Source organism: Bombus affinis, chromosome 1 (assembly GCF_024516045.1).
Source record: "Bombus affinis isolate iyBomAffi1 chromosome 1, iyBomAffi1.2, whole genome shotgun sequence".
NCBI classification, from domain to species: Eukaryota; Metazoa; Arthropoda; class Insecta; order Hymenoptera; family Apidae; genus Bombus; species Bombus affinis.
Genome location: NC_066344.1, coordinates 2,650,640 through 2,671,000, shown reverse-complemented (window position 1 = coordinate 2,671,000; position 20,361 = coordinate 2,650,640). Strand labels below are relative to the sequence as shown.

General features: G+C 34.1%; 1 protein-coding gene and 1 long non-coding RNA gene across 2 annotated transcripts in view; one reads left to right on the top strand and one right to left on the bottom strand.

The window, feature by feature from the left end:
* LOC126923947 (titin) overlaps positions 1–20,361 on the top strand; it is a 239,916-nt gene that overhangs the window by 23,502 nt on the left and 196,053 nt on the right. The gene's annotated exons all lie outside the window — the stretch shown is intronic.
* Positions 1–20,361, bottom strand: part of LOC126916428 (uncharacterized) — a 109,995-nt gene that overhangs the window by 18,337 nt on the left and 71,297 nt on the right. The gene's annotated exons all lie outside the window — the stretch shown is intronic.

Sequence of the window (20,361 nt, the reverse complement as noted above, 5' to 3'; positions counted from 1 at the left end):
CTTGTTAGTTGATCAATTGTTATAGATTTAAGAATCGGTGAATGACTGTTGGTAGCTTTTATGTAGATTTATGTAAAACGTTTTATGTGCTTTTCCTTAGATTTGTTTGTACGTAGCTTGTTTTTTACTGTATTAATTAGTTAGGTGTTATTTTTTTACGTTATGGTGTGTAATTATATATATATACATATCTTTTATGAGATTGTGTAACGTTTGGGATTAAATACTTTTTGTTTGAGATTTTTTTTTACGAAGAAGTTAGCAATTAACTGTTAATTATATACTATGTAATATTGGGTTGAAGAAAGTTACTGAAACGTATTCAGAACTTGAGTTATATTTATCATCATTACGTGAGTCATCATCATTATATTGCCTATTATACATTTTTGAAAAATGCACGTAAGAGATCATATCGTTCCCTTTATCTCAACTCTTAATTCCTTAATTATTAGATTCGTCGAATTCGCGTACAATTTTTAGATCGAGGCAAATTCTGTTTGAAGTATAAATAAAATATAACTACTTGAAATGATTAATCGTATCTCGATTAATCCATTACCGTTATTTTATTTATTTTTAGAATTTTATTTTTAAAATATACGTGGAAAGCAATTTTATTTGATGTTGTTTTAGTCGACGAATATCAAACAATTCACGATAGATAGTTTTACAATGTGATATCGTCTATCTCCAAAATGGTTTCCAATAATCTTTGAATAATAAACGCGCGTGAAGAAACTTGCACATCGAACACATTTGACATAATGAAAAATTATTCGAAAGAACCTAAACGAAAGATATATAAATAAATATAATAATATGATTATTTTATCTCTAATCAAATAACGAAATATAATTTGAAATTGTTCGAATATGCTAACTATCTACGAATCAAACAAAATAATACAATATTATTGAAACAAATTATTTTTCAAATATTTTATTCAATTAAAACCCCAAACTTTGGCAATTACATATAATTAGTCTCTGTTTGTGCTTGAATAGATAATTAATCTGAATGTCAGATGAATCAAACATCGCTCTCCAATCTCATCATCTCTATATCTCTCGTGCAAGCGATTAAACGCACAAAATCTATTTTAATTCTGTTCTTAGTTCTGAGATTATTACCGTTAAGTGTTCTATTCGAGTGTTCTTCAGATACATCTTATCTTCATCGATGCGTATCGTACTTCAAGTCACTTCGAATCAATCGAATTGCCATTTTACCTACCTCGTTCAATATCAAGTTACAGAAAATCTTGCAACAATTTTAAGAACCGATATATGTATTAGGTTGTCCGAAAAGTTTCTTTCGTTTCATAAGATGATAATAGATGAACAATAATTTCTGTTTTATATTATTTTATCGAATCAGGTATGATCCATTTTATTATCATTACGTTCGTGCATAATTATTAATTAATTAATAATAAATTTAATTTAATTAATAATAAAAGAAAAAACATTGTACATCTATTATTTCCTTATAAAACGAAAGGAACTTTTCGGACAACCTAATGATAAATATAATCGAGTGAGACTATCACAAAGATGATAAACGACTCTCAACATTAAATTGATCGTTTCTTGGGCTATCAAACGAACCAAGTAGAAACCAAATCGATCAGTTCCATCGAGTATGATGATTTGATTGCTAAAAATATTCCATATAAATACTATTTTAAATACCGATGCTTATCAAACGCTTATTAATATTTATTTGTATAATAATCGTGGCGGTAATCGGGTTGCGAGCGCTGTACCACAAAATCGCCAGATTAAGAGCGAATAATTTTAACCCTTTCATAATGAAGCCTAACAGAGACTGGGAGAAAGCGTCACATATAATACGATGAAAGTCTTAAGAGTCATCATACACAGCACAGTTACTGATATTTATTTTTCATAAAACCTTGGAAGTACATTACACGCATATTATATCGATAACAAGAAACGACGAGGCAATGATTATTTCCTATACCGTCCATTCCCAATTTTTCACTGTTTTATTTTTAATCAAAGGATCAAGAACCTAGCATTTTCATAATTTTACTGCACCCTGAAAATACCAAGTCCGCGATAATTATACTGAATAACAAGTATTAGGTTGTCCGGAAAGTGTCTTTCTTTCGCAAACGTGTTGCAACAATGCATCTTCGTCCAAACGTGAAACCAAGTCTGTGAAATGTCGCGAACAAAACAAAATGGATCGTACGTAATTCAATAAAAAACCTTATAAAATCCTCATAAAACGAAAGAAACTTTTCGGACAACCTAATACGTTGGCCTAACGCAAGAGTCAGCCAGAGCCAGCAGAAATCATCGAGTTCCATCAGCGACGCGTTCGGACGCCATTTTCACCGTTGACCACGCGAAAGACAGCATATATCAGCGTCATGGCCGACAAAGGAGCATGCAAACGTCTTGATATATGTTTTAGGAAGCGTTCGAAAGCCGGTCGATCGCGTATATTCAGGTAGAAGCTGAGTGGCTGGCCGCGTACCCGGTCACACGCGTCCATAATCTATGGTGTTGGATTATTTCGGGAGTCGCCTCGAGTCCATAGCTATTTCCGAGTCCTCTCGAAACCGTGAGCGTTTTAGGTATCCCATCGAGCAAAACGAGCTCTCGGAAACTCCGCGAAGGATAAATTTAACCGCTACAACGGGTTCCTTCCCTTGGAGAAATCGCGCCGCCATCAACGAGGGCCAAACCGTCTCGTCTTCGTTACGCCACCAAAAATAATTGTACGAGACGTGGTACGATCGTGTACCATGACTATGTACATGGCAGAGACGTAAACGCGAGGCACACGAAAGGATTCGTATGGAGAAAACGCACTTGTTGCACGCGATTATGTAATTCTCTCGGGGGATACGATCTTGTACGGTACTTGTTGCTCGAGATATTTATAGACGCAGGTACTTTTCTAGAGGCGAGTTATCGACGTGTCAGAAATGGATAGCAATTTTTCACTTTGCGGGATTTTATATGGGATTTTACGGATAGTACGAAGAGTCGACGAGGAAATGAAAAGAATTGAGAAGAATGAAATTGTCGCGACTTGAAACACAAACTTTGTACATCCTCCCATCCGATGTACATAATGTATAGTTATATACGCGTATAATTTGATATTTTCTCTGTTGTATAATGGATTCCTTAATTCTTTCGAAAACTTTCAACGTTCGTAAATTTTCATTGTAGTTCGAACTTTGGTCGCTTCTCTTTGGTTCGAGAAATTCTGTGAATTTGTTTCTGCAGTACATCAGCCAATATTTGATATTCTTCGTAGTGAATTTTTTCATCTTCTCGAGAATTGTAAATATTTATCATTTTACAATGATCATTTCTTCGTTAAGGAAATATGACACGTATCGTTGTCTCCAGAATTCCAGAATTCTCTATTGAATTTTTCTTCATTGCAGTCTACAGTTTGATATAGTCTGTCTTAAACTCTAACACACACACAATGTTGAAATCTCGATTTCGATTATTTATATGTGTTGATAAGGCTTGAAAAAGTATGGTTGGATTTAGTGACTCGAGGAAAGTGAGGTTTATCTCTGCGTGACCTATAACTGGAACCGGTCCAACACATTTTTTTCGTGGATTCGTTGAATAAGGTCATCGTAGGTTTTCATTTGGTTTCTTCCATGTTACCCTTAAGAGGCAATTCCAATCGCTAGACCCTATTCCAGAAAAATTTGTCTCATTATTTCAGTATAGTGAATTATTGCAAATATCATAATCCGAAGCATTCGTCTTAACCTTTTATTTTCAACGTTTTTTCTTTTTTTAAAATTTTCCAATTACATATTTGGAATGAAACATATCCTATATCGAAAGCGCGTATATATTTTTATGTTTTAATACGAACTTCTCTTGACATTAATTCGTTAATTTATGACGAAAATTCCGTTTTGTCAGCATCTGCTAAATATTCGTCAGAAGTTTGATTAAATTCCTCGTTTAGTAAAAATTTCCTTACGGTAAAGAAATTTTCTAAATCGTGGGAATAAATAGAAATGAGAAACGGAGAAATTCGATGAGTGTAATAGACGAGACGATTAATTGTACATATTTTAACTTGTCAGTTTTTTATCTTCACTGGAGAATAACTTTCTCTTTATCAACCTCTCTATCTTCTCTTATTTTTCTACACGATAAAATGATTCGTTATTAATTACATTTATCCGTATGATAAATGAACCTCGCATACGTCAAATCGATCAACTGCACTGCGGATAATTATTTGATTACCGAAAACTTAAACATTAATCATACACTTCAGTATTAATATCAAGAATTTTTCAAAAAGTGTCTTCTTCGCTGTCGTTTACGTAAAATTTTGATTCGTCCATGAACATCTGAGATTGCAAACTGGTGAATATTTAACGTAATGCAAATACTCGTAAATACTCATTTTTCCTTGCTTTCCAATGGCTGTCTAAAACACGTGCAATTAGCGTCAAACAATTTAGCAATTTGTTTGGTGGCGATGATTCGCAGCCTCGCGGCTCATGAAGATATTATCTCACGACGCAAGGATAAAGGTTCGCATTATCTAACAAACGCACCTCGTAACAGACGACAGACTTTCCTCCTCTTTTCTTCTTTTCACTTTTTTTTCCTTTTTATTTCTTTTTCTCCGCCCTTTCTCCGCCTCCATGTTTTATACACGTCACACGATCTTATCATGAAAACACACGATAACACCTATACAACTGGTTCGTTCCATTACATCACGGTATTACCGGTTACAGTTACATCACGGCGTTATCGATTACACGCCTCTCGGGATATACATTTGCATTTCGAGGCAGAATCGTTACCCTCGCGTTGAAATAATGACTCATTGTTTCAACGACGATCGCTAATGCAGACGTGGTTTCTGCTGTACATCACGAGGAAGTTAATTAACGCGCTAGGTAATTTACAAATTACCAGATAATTTTAGAGAGCAATTAGCTGGTCGCTGTTTAACCCTTGTCTGTTTCTTGTGTCAATTTCACGCGTCGAGATAAATGTATTTACAAAGCTGTACGTGTATAGTACATCGTTTCTTTTTTTTTTTTTTTGTGAATATTTATACCTTTTATACGTTTATTTATATGTATTATAATCACACATAATTATTATATTTTTAATTTATATATGTTATATAGTAACACAGCAACTTGATATCTATCATGTGATAAATCGGTAGAAAAATTATAGAATCTGTAGTGTCAAGTGTGAAAAATGTGAATGTATCAGACAATTTTTCATATCCACGTGCGATAATCTAAATTTTAATATAATTTAATCTATCTTTTTGTTTATGCATATAAAGTTATGTGTGCGTACATATATATCTGAAATAAAATATTGAACAATTTTCAATGAACGAATTTACAAATTCAATTATTTATTTTTCAAATGTACTCACTTTTTGCAGCCGTATCAATTTGACATTATTTACCATTTATTTAACATGATTTAACATTATATATGCGTACAAATATATCCTAAATAAAATATTGAACAATTTTCAATGAACGAATTTACAAATTCAATTATTTATTTTTCCAATGTACTCACTTTTTGCAGCCGTATCAATTTGACATTATTTACCATTTATTTGACATGATTTAACATTATATATGCGTACATATATATCCTAAGTAAAATATTGAACAATTTTCAATGAACGAATTTACAAATTCAATTATTTATTTTTCCACTGTATTCACTTTTTGCATCTGTATCAATTTGACATTATTTACCATTTATTTGCCTAATATTTATTTGGCATGATTTAACGTTATGTGTGCGTACATATATATCTCAAATAAAATATTGAAACTTTTTGCATCCGTATCAATGTGACAGTAAGAACGAAACTAAATTGGAGAAACGACATGTAGATGAAGCTTAAGTAGGTATACGCTTATTGTAATTTTGAAGAGGCAACAGGCGGGATTGTATGTATCTATTAATAACACGATAACATAACAATGACTTACAAAGCGTCATAAAATCAGTCTGGTAATTGTAGTTACTTCATTTATCAACTGATATCGTGACGTATCTGTTTCGACGCAAATCAGCGTTAATTTACAACTTCCTTCCGTCAAATACATTAATCTAAAACAATGCCGAAACGCAAACACTTATGGGATAACAATAGATAAATATCTCCAACTCGTTTCTCAAAGATACGATTTTTATGGCTAGCTAATTCTAATAAACTTCTATCAGTTCACATTTTGTTAATTAAAACAATTTTTCCCATATGAGAAGATTAGAAATTTGCTATGAAAACAAACTTTCTACTTAGAATTGATAAACTTTTACTTGTCTTCAAAAGATAAATCGAAAATACTCGTTGTTATGCTCGCGTTATTTTTTGGCAACAAAATAACTCTCGGTTGTAATGAAATGTTGTAATGAAAATGAATCTTATAAGAATAATAAAATTACTTATCCAGTGAAAACTATTCGGAATTACTCGTATTCTTCAGTTATCTCAATCAAAAAGCTTAATTTCTTTTTTTGTTCAGTCATCTTACAGTCGCTCAATCAGATCTTTCAAAGATTTATTTAGAACCATTGAAGTTTCGCGATAAAAGCTTTGCAAAAGAAAAATGAAGATCTTCATTCCAGACAGTACAAACATTGTTCGATGTTCATCTAACGCAAACGTTCCACGTAAATTTGTTTTCTGGAATAAATTTATTATTTCCATAAAACCTGGTGTCCAATGAATTTCCACGAAGCTTCGTTTTATCGCATCGTTAATTCCGTCGATGCACGTTGTCGCATTCGCCGGACGAAAAGGACGCACAGACAGGTAGGCAGACGCACAAAGGTTAGTACGCGCGTTGGTCGATCCAAGAGGATCTACCGTGGCATGGATCTGCTGTACGTTCTCGTGTAATCTAACAAACCGGTATTATAGGAGACGGCGGGCGTGATCCTTCCTCCTCGCCTCTACCTATATCGTACCTACGACCTTACGACACTGACTCCTGCCTCCGAAGGGACCGAAGAAAAAAAGAAAAAGGGAAATAAGGTGGACGGCCCAAAGACGGGACCCCATGGTGGCGGTACAGTCATCTTCAAGTACCGCCTTCGATCCGGCTCTCAGATAGAACGCGGGTTTTCAAGCTCGTGCTGCTGAGAGAACGTTGCTCCTTTGTCTCTTTTCGATGTTAATTCGTCCCTTCTAACCTGATCGTCGACGTTCAATTTATTTCACTGTAAATCTCCTTCCCTTCGATGGACATTTTCAGGGTTTTGGAGCATTTGCGAATGAAGATTTCCTTTGTTGCAAATTGTTCGAGTTTTAGATTTGCTTCGTGTTGGTAAGATGTATAAAACCGATGTTCGATGTATTGCATTAGCTTGTTCCAAAAGTGTGTTTCGTTTAGTGATATTTTTCGTTTTATATTATTTTATTGAATTAAATACGATTCATTTTGTAGTAATGGAACGAAGTAGATGGGAAGATCGTATGTGCAGTAGTTGAAGATTATTTTCATCTTTTCATGGTTACTGTTTATTGACGAGTTTTAACGTTTTGTCTATTGCTTTCATCTTCAACATCCATAATGCTGTTTCTTTGTTTCAAGATTGCTTCACAGACTTGATGCGTCGTATTCGCGAATTGTGGTTTATTGTCGTACGATTTCAAGTTGGGCAGATACTTCAAGTAGTGGTTTCTTGTTTCAAGGTTCGCTTATCCTTGAGTGCGTTTGATTTAGATTAATGGATGGATTCTTAGCGACGACGAAACGTCGTCTGGATCACTTGGTTCGAAAAATGGATAGCCGGGCTTGTCACATTCTTATCGAGAAATAGTTATTGTTATATGTTAATAGTTATTGATCTTCCATAACTTCTCCGTTCCTCGAGAATGCATTAAAATCATTTCATATTGAACCAATATCTCTTATCGAACAATCATTTATTTCAATTTACAAGTTCAATAACTCGATATTATAAAATTCACACGCTGTAAATTGACATAAAAAAATCTTGAAAAATGTACAGATCGCTATACATGTGTTATTAATATAAAGAATTTGTTTCACAACTTTCCTATTTTTCGACGATAGTAAGATGCTTTATCACCATTTTAAAAAAATGCTTCAAGATTAAAACGAGCAACCCAAATAACCCAAAGAAAAATCTTTTCAGTGGCTCCGGTCGATTTAACGAACAAGCTTAAACTCAATCAAGGACGAACCAATTCAATAAGACAATTAAAGAATCCTACGTTCAAAATCATTCTCCGTTCACCTTAGGAGAGTCGAGGAATTCGATTTATCTGTGTCAGAAATCCTCGAGCAGACACGTTCGATTTTCGGGTCGCTTTTTATTCCGAGAATTTTTAACTTGCGCTAGAATCACGTGCACGTCGATGATCAGACGTTTGCAAAATAAACACATTGGCACATACTCTGACGTTATTTCAGAGCAATACGTATTGTTTGAGAACATTGCGTCGCGTGATAAACGAACAATGCACAGTCCCGCGTAGAAATAAACGTATTTATCGGAAAATTTTCTCAGTTCTGAGATGATTAATGAACACTATCATCGCGCATATCTGTGTAAAACAGTGATTTTCAACCGAGTGTACCGCGAAAATTTTCAAAACACGCAATAATTCGAAAACGAGTATTTAGTCAACATTTTTGTGTCATCTATTAACACAAGAAGTATCACACCAGTGAAATTGGCAGGTTTTACAATTTTATTTTAAAATTCCTACTTCGTGTTATATTTTTTTCCGTAATGATGTAATGACTTTTGCAATGATAACTAAAAGAATAATATAATGAATTTTATTTTGTTTTCTATGTATTCAAACTGAAATTAATTTTGTATCAAGGCTATTTATACCAGTACCAGTCACAATGACCGGTACTTGTCAAAGTGTAAGAGTCCTGCAATCTGTTTATCGAATTCCAATTAACCAGCTTCCTCGTTTTCTACAACTTCCCACGCGTTTTTCAAATTTTTACCGCGCATCATTCGATATGATGATATCAGTTATCAGGAAAATTCCAGATCGATCGCTAGATGCTAACACTAGAAATACCACACCAGTCAAAATGACTAATTCTACAATTTTATAAATGTGTTAATCATCTTTTAGGGATCATGGTCCCAGGTGGATTAACAATACCAAAAATGTAAGAAAATAATAAATCAATAAATATAAAAATATTCTATTATTACGTATTTTTTAAAGACCAGTCATTGTGGTTGGTTTTGGTAGAAATAGCTTCGTTTCTAGTGTTAAGTCTTCCATTGTTTCTAGTGTGTCGCAGAATTTCAGCAATTAATTTATTGCAAGATATTACGCGATGAAAAAAAGAAAAGAAAAAAAACGTTGAAAGTCGCTGGTGTAAAATACGCGTAGAAAGACGAAAGAAGAAATCTGATTGTGAGATTGATTCCAATTTACATTTCGTTTCGAATTAACGTGGACAATTTGATCACGCGCAACGGTGAATCGAATGCCAGCGCAAGCGATTACGGAAGAGTCGCATCGATAAAAAGAGCGCGAACGTGAATCGAAATTACGCAGGCTAGCGCTCAGAAACAGGCTCGTCCTAATTTTTGACCGCCGAATATGGCTGCGCTGCAGCCTAACTGGTTACTGTCCCATCGTTCTTCTCGAGGGACACGCGCGCGATATACGCGGTCTGCACGCGTGACTTTACGAGACCGCGTGCAATCAGACTCGCTACGGGCCTCACTTTCACTCTACTCGCCGTGGAATTCGTTTTCATTGTCATCAGCGTCGCCGTCGCGAACGTATGCACAGTTTCGACGCGCTCGATCTCACCGCGAAATTCGCGGGTTCAGGGTTGAATGGGTCATGCAGGTGTTCGCCTGCCGAGTTCTTTCTTGTGGATTCTATCGTTTCGAAAATTACAGCAGCAACGGGAATTTTGTTGATTTTAATTGAACGATGGATTTGCGAAACTTCTTGCTATGCGCCGATGTTAATAAGCCAAGAATTCGGAGAATTCGTATTCGATCAAATACCTCAACATTTCGAATTATCATCCTTTTAGTTTCACGATCGAGCTGCTCGGTAGCAGCAGCGTTGGTCAACTTCGTTTCAACTGCACCGAGATGCAGCGAAAAATGATGGGATATTTTAAATTTGCCTTGGGATATACAATATGTACAGTAAATGAACTCCGTGCAAGTGAGTTATTTATTTCTTGAGAATGGAACATTAATCGTGTACTTACGTAATGGAATTAAGAAATTGTCCAGAATCGCAGTTAACCGCTTTAGATCCTCAGTGAGAGTCAATTAATCAAGTTGTAACTTTATTCTGTGCAGCGATACATTTCATGACTCGAGGAAATGTAATGAATATTTTATGACACTAAACATAGAACAAGCGCGTTGCGAGAAGTAGCAAGAGTTTTTCTTTAATAAACTTGGAATAAAACGTTTCCATAGACTGAAAAATTCCTTGGCAAAAGCTGTGTCGTTAATGCGAAATTAATATAAAATTGAATAATGTTTAATTGATTTTAACAAGGAATTGCGATTGGACAAAGATCTTATACCGGTTGTATAATTATTATACTAACAGTAAGATAAAGGTACTTTGATTTTTATCTTTGAATTAAAATTTTATCTTGTTTCGTGTGTCATCTTAATTTAGTTGTACCGGTTGGAGATAAATATCTTCGTGTCTTTTAATTTGGTATTTAATACATCCTGCTAACGAGTAACATGATAACGCTATTACTAGTTTCACGATTGATTTACGAAGTATAAATTCAGGTAATGTAATCTTACGAGCTATTCCAAGTATAAATTACATTTACTTGTTTTTCACTCACGATAAATTAAAGGCAAGATGGATCAGGAGACATGATTGCAACATTAAGTCTTACGGAATAACCTTGGCCTGTGTCTACGATTAATCTTTGAACCATACAAGTTATAAAAACTTTCGCGTGTCTATAAACAACGAAACATAATATCATAAACAACGTCGAAGGGAAGAAAAGAAAGAAAATTTTCTTATACCTGTCCGAAGATGACAAGCCATAATTTTCTTCTTCTGTTTGAATTACGACACGAGGAAAAGGAAACGAGCTATGCTCCTTTGTACGGTTTACTAATCCTCATTGAGATTTTTACTATGGAAAATTTTCTTGTTTCGCTACAAAATTCGCGTTTTCTTTTCATTTCGATGTAAAGAAGATAAAATGAAGACTTCGAACAAGCCACATTTTCGTCAAAATTGAATAAAGTATGGTCCTACGGATCTTGTCGATCGTTTCGATGCGGATCGCAGATATTTTATAGGAAGGCGATGTAATGAACGCAAGAATCTAGTTAGGCGTTCAAAATTTATGGAACAATGTAAATTAAAAATCGCTTTCTCCCGAAGTACTCTGGATGTACTTTAGATCCTCATTCGAGGTTTCCATTTAATTACGAAAGTATGTTAATTTCGTTGCTAATCGCCTAACGTTACGTACCAAGTGTAAAGTCCGTATCTGATAAAGACGAAAGGAGAAAAGAAAATGAAAACGCAACATGACACGAAACAAAGTTAGTGGACACTTCACGGCGTTAAGTGGCTCCCAGCGGGTTTGCCGCGGAATTCTTTTCGTTAGGTTCTTCGCACGATTCGAATGCACCGATATTAAAACTCGTTTCGCGATAGTATCTTTGCAGGATATCTCGATCGGGCGGCTCGTCGTGTCCGCTGCCATGCCAACGCCTTTAAGAGAAATTGCGCTGGTTTGTCGAAGAGTTGGTCCGCGCTAGGAGTCTGTCGAGGACTGCCTTCTCTCCTTGCGTTTCTCTCTTGAGATCTCTCTCCTATACAGGGTGTGCCAGCACATTCGTGTCCATACAATTAGCGATAAAGAGATTCTACGAGTAAAAAGAAATCGAAAATGTAGAATACCACTTTTTCGTATCACGCTTCATTTTCGAGAAAATCGAGTTCGAAAAGCGCAAACTTGAACTTGGCTAATTTCCCACGAGACAGAAGTAAATCATCGAGCGGAGGTTATTCTACACGTGACAGTAGATCGAATATGTGGAATGAAATTTGCTCATAGGGCGCTTTGTTCTTTTCTCTAACCGAGGAAAATAAATGTGAAAATTTATCATACGCGTGCACGAGATTCTTAAACGCGTTTGGACTTTATTTTCTTGAAAACGACACCTTAAATCGACAAAATTTATTCCACATTTTTGATTCATTTTCGCATTTAGAATAACCAGCTATCGATCGTTTAGTTGTATCCAGTCGGTAGTTGGCCAAGTTTAAATATACTCTACAAACGTGAAACTCGATTTTCTCGAAAAAAAAAAAAAACGCCATATGATCTGTACTATACTTTTGATTTTTTTCACGTGTGTAAAATCGCCTTCTTGCTGACTAGCATGATCACTGGGACACACTGTATACGTCACGTATTTCGCTCGAACATCGCAGTCCACGTCGTGCACGCGACGAGATTCGACAAAGATGAAAAATGGTATAGGTTTTCTACGATTCTCGCTTCGTTTTACGGATTGTCGAGGATCTCGTTGGAGAAAAATCGACTCGCGAGACATCACTTTCGAAAGATCGTTCGATGCTTCGAGCTCTTCTGTTCTGAGAAAACGTCGTCACGGTGATGGATTAGGATCGTTTGAGTGGCCGATAAGGATACCTCGGATTATTCCTAGCGACTCCAGTAATTTGTTTCGTGTTAAGTCTCTTGCGTTAGGAGAATCGTTCTTCCGTGATGGATGTTACACCAGGGGGATGCGTCTGTGGTCGGTGTTATTGAGCAATCGGGAATTATGGGCGTTTAGCGGGTTGAATCGATTAACCGATCGTGTGCGGGTTCGTTGACAGAGACGAACGTCGTTTGGTCGTCAATTATTCTTACGTTACATTCGTTAACACTAGGTTTACTTATGTACCTATCTCTACGAGCACCAGTTAGATTGACGGGTAAACGAAAATACACATTTTCTTTAAAAAATCGATTTATACAAATTAAGTCTGAATTGAAGAGTATTAGGCTTCGCGTTTAAATAAATTATTATTAAGTAAAAAGTCTTTTCTTTATTATCGTGGAAATGATAAAAATAGTATTAACACTAGAACTACCAATAGATAACACGAAGATATTTCTACCGAAACCAGCCAAAATGACTGGTCTGTAAAAAATACGTAATAATAGAATATTTGTATATTCATTGATTTATTACTTTCTTACAGAAGTAATTCTATGTTATGTAGTACATTTTTGGTCTTGTTAATTCATCTGGGACCATGATCCCTAAACGAGAATTGACATATTTATAAAATTGTAGAACCAGTCATCTTGACTGGTGTGGTATTTTTAGTGTTAACATCTAGCGATCGATCTGGAATTTTCCTGATAACTGATATCATCATATCGAATGATGCGTAAAAATTTGAAAAACGTGTGGGAAGTTGTAGAAAACGAGGAAACTAATTAATTGGGGTTCGATAAACAGATTGCAGGACCCTTTTACACTTTGACAAGTACCAGTCATTTTGACTAGTATTGGTATAAATAGCCTTGAACTTTTTGCCGTTTAGAAGAATACTTTGGAAATAAAAAATGGCCACTCTTCATTATCTTTTGAATATCTTGTCTATCGTTTAGGATAAATTTATTGTCTTTTTCGTGTGTAAAAAGTACAAAATTTTGTGTATATATTTTTTATGCGTAATAAATCGTAATAAATATTTTAGTTTATACGAATACAAGCATCGCAACCTTTAATTTAAGAAAAATTTGCACGATGAAATTTGAATCTTCATAGAGAAATTTCTATGGATTCAAACGTGAAATAGCATCGTGTACAGTCTTCTTCTATTTAACTCATTTTTGGGGAAAATTGTACCAGTGCATTTGTACTAAGTTTCCTTCGCGTGTCTTATTTTACTTTATTCGATATTTTCTTTTGAATTTTTCACTTTTGAATTCTTCACAAGTCATTTCGTTTCAATGTTACATTGAATATAACATACACAGATATAGTATTACGTTGTCCGAAAAGTTTTTTTCGTTTTATAAAGAAATAATAGACGCACAATGTTTTTTGTTTTATATTAGTTTATTGAATTATTCTTGAACATAATAATAGAAATAGAACGAAATTGGTCGTACCTAATTCAATAAAATAATATAAAACAGAAATTGTTGTTCATCTATTATCATCTTATGAAACGAAAGAACCTTTTTCGACAACCTAAATTCATTGAATTACATATAATTTTCCTATATGATTTTATTAGTCTTGTTATCCTAATCTATTTCTTTTCGATTTATAAAAAGCTTCAACTATCTCAGATCCTTTTATTACCATCGGTATACTCATATAATGTTACATACAATATTATGTTATAATATAATCTTCCATTAGTGCGATCCGATTAAAAGTGCGAAATAGATAATATAATTTCACCTTTCAATTTTATACCATTTTATCCGTGTGCAATACCTAAAAATACAAAACAGATAATGCGATTTTATCTTGTGAATTTCATGCTTTATTCCTGTAACAAAATTAACTTTGACACCCTCGGTTCGGAACGCTCTAGTTCCCTTTAATTATTCGTTGTTTGTGTATACCTTATGAATTCGTGGCAGAGACGAGATAAAGAAAGGAGCGATAAAAAAAGAAAGGAAAAAAGAAAAATGGGCGGAAGAAATATCGTCGTTGACGGATGGCGGTATAGTAAGAGATGAGATCGGCCCAGACGAAACTTTGGCAGGCTGCCAAAGATGAAAATGGAAGCATATCTCGTCTTTCTGCGGCCGAACTGCCGGGTCGACGAACCCAGCCACACCGATCTCTCTAGTTTCTACGCCACCTTTCTCTCTCTCTTTCTCCATTTTCACAAGGGGTTAAGCCTTCTATCCTCTCTCCCTTTCTCTCTCTCTCTCTTTCTCTCTCTTCTCGATTTTGCCCGCGAGCTCGCATTTAGATTTAGAAGCATCCCCGGCCGCTCCGGAAATCCGTCGTCGCTTTCATTCCGACTGCTTCTTCACAAATGCCGCTTCAATGATTTATTCACGCCGTCAATGATCCATCTTGTCGACGAACGAAATTGCTCGAACAATACGACAAGTGTGAGGCTGTATTTTGACAGCTCAAATTTTGGTTATTAGCAGCGGCTGAAAATTTCGGATCACTTTTCCAGCTGTATCTATATTGAATCACCTGTTTATCGTGTTATTAATTTGATGTTAACGCTGGTACAAATATGATAATGAATAATTTCATTTTCTTTACTTTGATAAACGTTTGACGGAGTTTGAGGAGGTGATAGGATTCTATGCTGACTCCAAGCTTTTATCGAAATTCCTGGGTTCTATGGAATTTCTAGTAATTGAATAGGAAGCTTTTTTATATGCAACTCTTTTCTACTACAATTTTTTTTATTTTTATACACAACAAAGATCGAGGAATTTCTAGTAATTGAATAGGAAGCTTTTTGTACGCAACTCTTTTCCATTACAAATTTTTTTTATTTTTATACACAACGAAAATCGAGGATCTTTTTTTATTTTATAATTAGAATAACGTGAACTTTGAAATTGGTAATTATTCTTGGTGATTATTTGCCTTTTCGCTTTTACGGTTCGTTTTTTTACTAGAAAGACGGAAAATGTAAATACGTTGTGTAAGCTTCCACTGATCAAACTCGTTTTCGTGAATGATGATCAACGAAGAAATTGTAGAATATGATAGAATTCTTTCTCGTTACGAAATAAAATAAAAATTCCTTTCCATGGAAATTAACTCGAAATGATAGATCATCTGATAAATTCAGATAAATCCTGATAAATCCAGGAGAAAAGTTAATAATATTCTTCAAATAAGAAATTATCTATATGGAATGTCGTTTCACATTTAACGCGATAAAAAGACATACGTAGCCGATATTGAACTTTCTCGATACAAATTGCAAACTTACATACTTGCACATCAAATATTCCACTTATTACTTTTTGCCCATTCAGAAAGTAGTAACAATGGTGACCGAAAGTTAACAGCGCGTGCGGTTTCAATCTTTGCTTTTTATCATTCTACAATGGAATTCGCAATATTTCTAGCGGTATTGTTGTATCTAATTTCAAAGCGAGAAAGATGAAGTATAATTACGGGCGTGTACCGTAAACGTAATTGAGGTTCTACTAGTGTTGGTTAATAAACACAAGAGACAGTATCGTAAATCCTTTTGTATCTGTGTCCTCGACCGCATAACACGTTTTTCGTTCGTATATCGATAGATCTATCCTTTGCTTCTGTTTAAACTATCCTGTTCAACACTGTATTTAATTGAAATTAATTCTAGATTATTATTGTGTTCAGTTTAATCGTGATCTATCGTGTTATACTAATCGAGATTGCTATGTATAATTAAAATGGAAACATGGATATAACGCATAATTAGAGAGAAGTAGGGTTAACATTAACAAAATTTTTCCCCATAAGTTTAAACACTTTCATTTCTATCGACGCAAATGGTGCGTCGTGGTGCGTTTGAATTATCCAATTGCAAGTAACGGTGGTGATGCGATTGTTGTAAATAAATAACTTAGAAAGGCAAAACAGTAATGGACGGTATATTGGAACAAACATTACGCCTTAATATAATAAATTTTATTATAAAAAAAAGGGGAGTTTTAGAGATCGAGTACTTTCTCATCTGACACGTCCACATTTTAATTAATAATTTCATGCTAATTTAAGTAAATCACGTTATATTTAAATATGAGAAGAAATTAAGTTTTCCATCGTTTTCATGCATAAAAAGAGATTACTAAAATCAGAGTAACTTTTTCCGATTTAATAAATAAAAAAGAAAGATACCGTAACGATGCATATAAATTGTTAATTGATCGCTGGTATCTGAATGATACGAAACATTCAATGGATGTACATAAAAAATGTATATAAAATAGGATATTAAATTTTATTGATTCGAAATTGCATTGATACGAAACTAAAAAATATATTCTTCAGTGAAGAGAAAAGAAGGAATCTGCGAACTATGATGTTACATAAATCTTCGATCACTGAAAATACTATTAACAGAAACAATTTCCACTTTGTAAAACGCAACAATGTGGAAACCTTACGCATGTCATTGATTCAAAGTTCCGGAACCCAGCGAATCGCAGGGAAACGGAAAAATGAACATAATTGACGATGGAAAAATTCGTAAATTTCAAAATCTCTGCGTTTTGAAACATAATCCCCAGGGATGAAGACGATGTAACGCTTGAACTTGAGCAAGAAAAAGATCTGCACGTGGGCGGCGCGGCTAGAATTCTTCTGAGAGAGCGGCGATCGCGCGTAAACGAAGGATTTAGAGTGACGCGGCGACGATTCGCTACAAATAAACCGCTGGCACAGACACTGATATGATGTCACCACCGAACGAGTACCAATGTCGTTTGCGCGTAATAAAATTTCGCGCCTAGACTCGTGTAGATCGCTGATATGTACCTAGCAGGCTCTGTTTGCTGGAATCTTCTATTGCTTCATCACGAACAAACGCCTCGTTGAAATGTACGTTTCAATCGTTGAATGCAGCATGTGGCTTTAACGATACGTATTTTACAATTACAACTTCAATAAAATTAAAAATAATTTATTTTGAAAATATTTGAGAAATAGAGGATTCTTTATGTGATAAAGCAAGAATTGTTTATTTTGAAAATATTCTTATGAACAACTTTCTGTACATTTGTAGAGGCTCAAGTGGCAGTTTTTTATATCTATATACCGGATGCTCTAAAAATCTTCACGATTTTTCAGGCACTTCCGATAGCCGGACAGGAAAAAAGAAAAGGTTTCGAACAAATGTTAAGCAACTTTCAACCGTCTACACATCGTGGTATTAAGAACTTCAAAAAAAAGTTTTGCTTCGAGAAAGAGTTAAGATCTCCTTTATTTTTTAAAATGGAATACGTTTCTTTTCCTATACACCATTCCATGCATTTTTTAATTCTCTAGAAAAAGTATCCAGATATCTGGATCGAAAATTGATTAATTTAAGAGACAACGTTAATTTTGTAACACTTATGATTCATGAAAGACAAGGAAAACATAAAAACAGAAAAATTCTATGTCGTCCTTGTTTTTTCGTAGGAAACTTTACATCATCAAAGTTAAAATAACCTTTAAATTAATCATTTTTCCATGTATATATATATTTTTTTATATATAGAATACATGTATATATTTTTTATATGCATGTACAATAGTTTTTGAATTGTTTTAGTTTATAGACTATAAACATTTTATTTACGTTTTATTATATTCTTATTCGTATCTTCACAGGACATATTACGAAAAATGGGATAATAGTAAATATTTATTTAAGTTTGTAATTTCTTCAGGAAGATATGTATTTTGCTTAGGTTAGGTGCTGTGCATGCACATTTGTAAAAGTGTTGCGTATTCTATACGACAGGCAGTTTCCTTTCATATTTTAACATATGCATGCATTGATGAACTTTAGTCATAGAGCTATGTAAATAACGTACATATGTAATGTAGGTAATTCTTCCACGCACAACGTTACCTATTTTCAAGTAATTACATCTTTGACCAACATGAACGTGCGACTGTAATTCTTTCCGTTTCGTAATTTCCTTCGTTGATCATCATTAAATTACAGGAGTACATTTAATAGAAAGTTGTAAGTATAAAGATGTATAGAATACGTATAACGTGCAAAAATATATAAAATACGTGAAGATATTCATTGTGATATTTAGTAGATGAAATTAATATACATGTATCTCATTTATATTCTATTCCTTCGGTTATATCATATATTTACAATATTCTCAATTATTCTTTAATAATATAATATTGTAATTATAAATGTAATTAAAGAAACAGGACAATTTGAAATTATATTCATATGTCTTAGATATATTAAATGTAAAATTGGTTTTACTAGAATAGAGATTTACACGAACCCATTATCTATCGATAACACAAAGACGCGATTTAAATACAACATTAAATACAACTTTGAAATATAATTCTCGCAAAATTATAATCTTTTATCTCCATAAAATTTGCCAATCGTCAATCGTAATATCGTAATACAGAATGATATTACGATATCAAAAAACGAAGCCCGAAACTGTGGCAGCGTTTCTTCATTTTTAACAATTTCTGTTCAACACGAGTCTCGAAGTTTATTTTTCGTTGTCTATTTTTAATGCACCTATTATTTGTCAATATCACAAACCGGCAACTTTTTTTTTTTTGAAATCTAAATTTTACATTCAACGATGAAATGTCATCGTTTATTCCAGCCGGTTTGTCAGTGCGTCATCATCGAATTAGAACTGTCTCTATTCGTTGATATATGTTCGACGTGCCGAGAAAGTGTTACGATTACCGATCGTTTGTTCGATCGGTGATCCATTCGATTTGCACGTCGATCGATCCTACGTACGTCGTTCACGTAAATCTGTGTGATTAATCTGAAGTGAATGATTGTAGTACTCACGTGATCTATAATAGCTCATTTTCATAAGATTACGATTCGAAAGACGCACAGAAGTGGCGAAACGCTAGTGGGATGTAATTTACAGATTTGAAATTCGTATTTTCCTATGCTGATTGATTGATTGATTGATTGATTGATTGATTGATTGATGATGTATGACTCCTCTACTAATGACTTAGACTACCGGGATTTTTAATTCGCACATTTGTATAGATAGGTTATCGTTAAAATTACATAGAATAGTTTTAAATTGATTTTCACAGATTAAAGGAATTAAAATAAATAGGAAAATGTAAAAAAGTTCGAAATGTCTAATGTATTTCCTATGGAAAATTCATTGGGAATATTATTATCTGTGTAAGAGAGTATATTACTTTCAGCAGTAGAATCATTCCATTTTAATATTAAAGAAAAGTTTCAGGATAATACCAAGAAGCTAAAAAATCCTAATTATGAAATTTCTAGAGTTTCATATCGTAAACAAAGAAAGAAGAACCTGGTAGGCTCTTCCATCATATTTTCACTTGTCAGAATAAAATAGGACGTACCTTCTATTTCCATAAATAGACCCATTTGCATATGGACAGATATATGTTAGAACGAAGAACCTCAGTCATTGAGATAACGAAGTCGTATAATTTCTTTCACGAGACGAGAATTATCGCCTAACTTTTCCCTCTGAATATTTTCAAAAATATCTCGTCCCCCTTATACCAACGTTATACATGCGACTTAATGGATTGTGTAGTAGCAACTCACACTCGAGTATAAAATAATCAGATAATTTTAGAAAT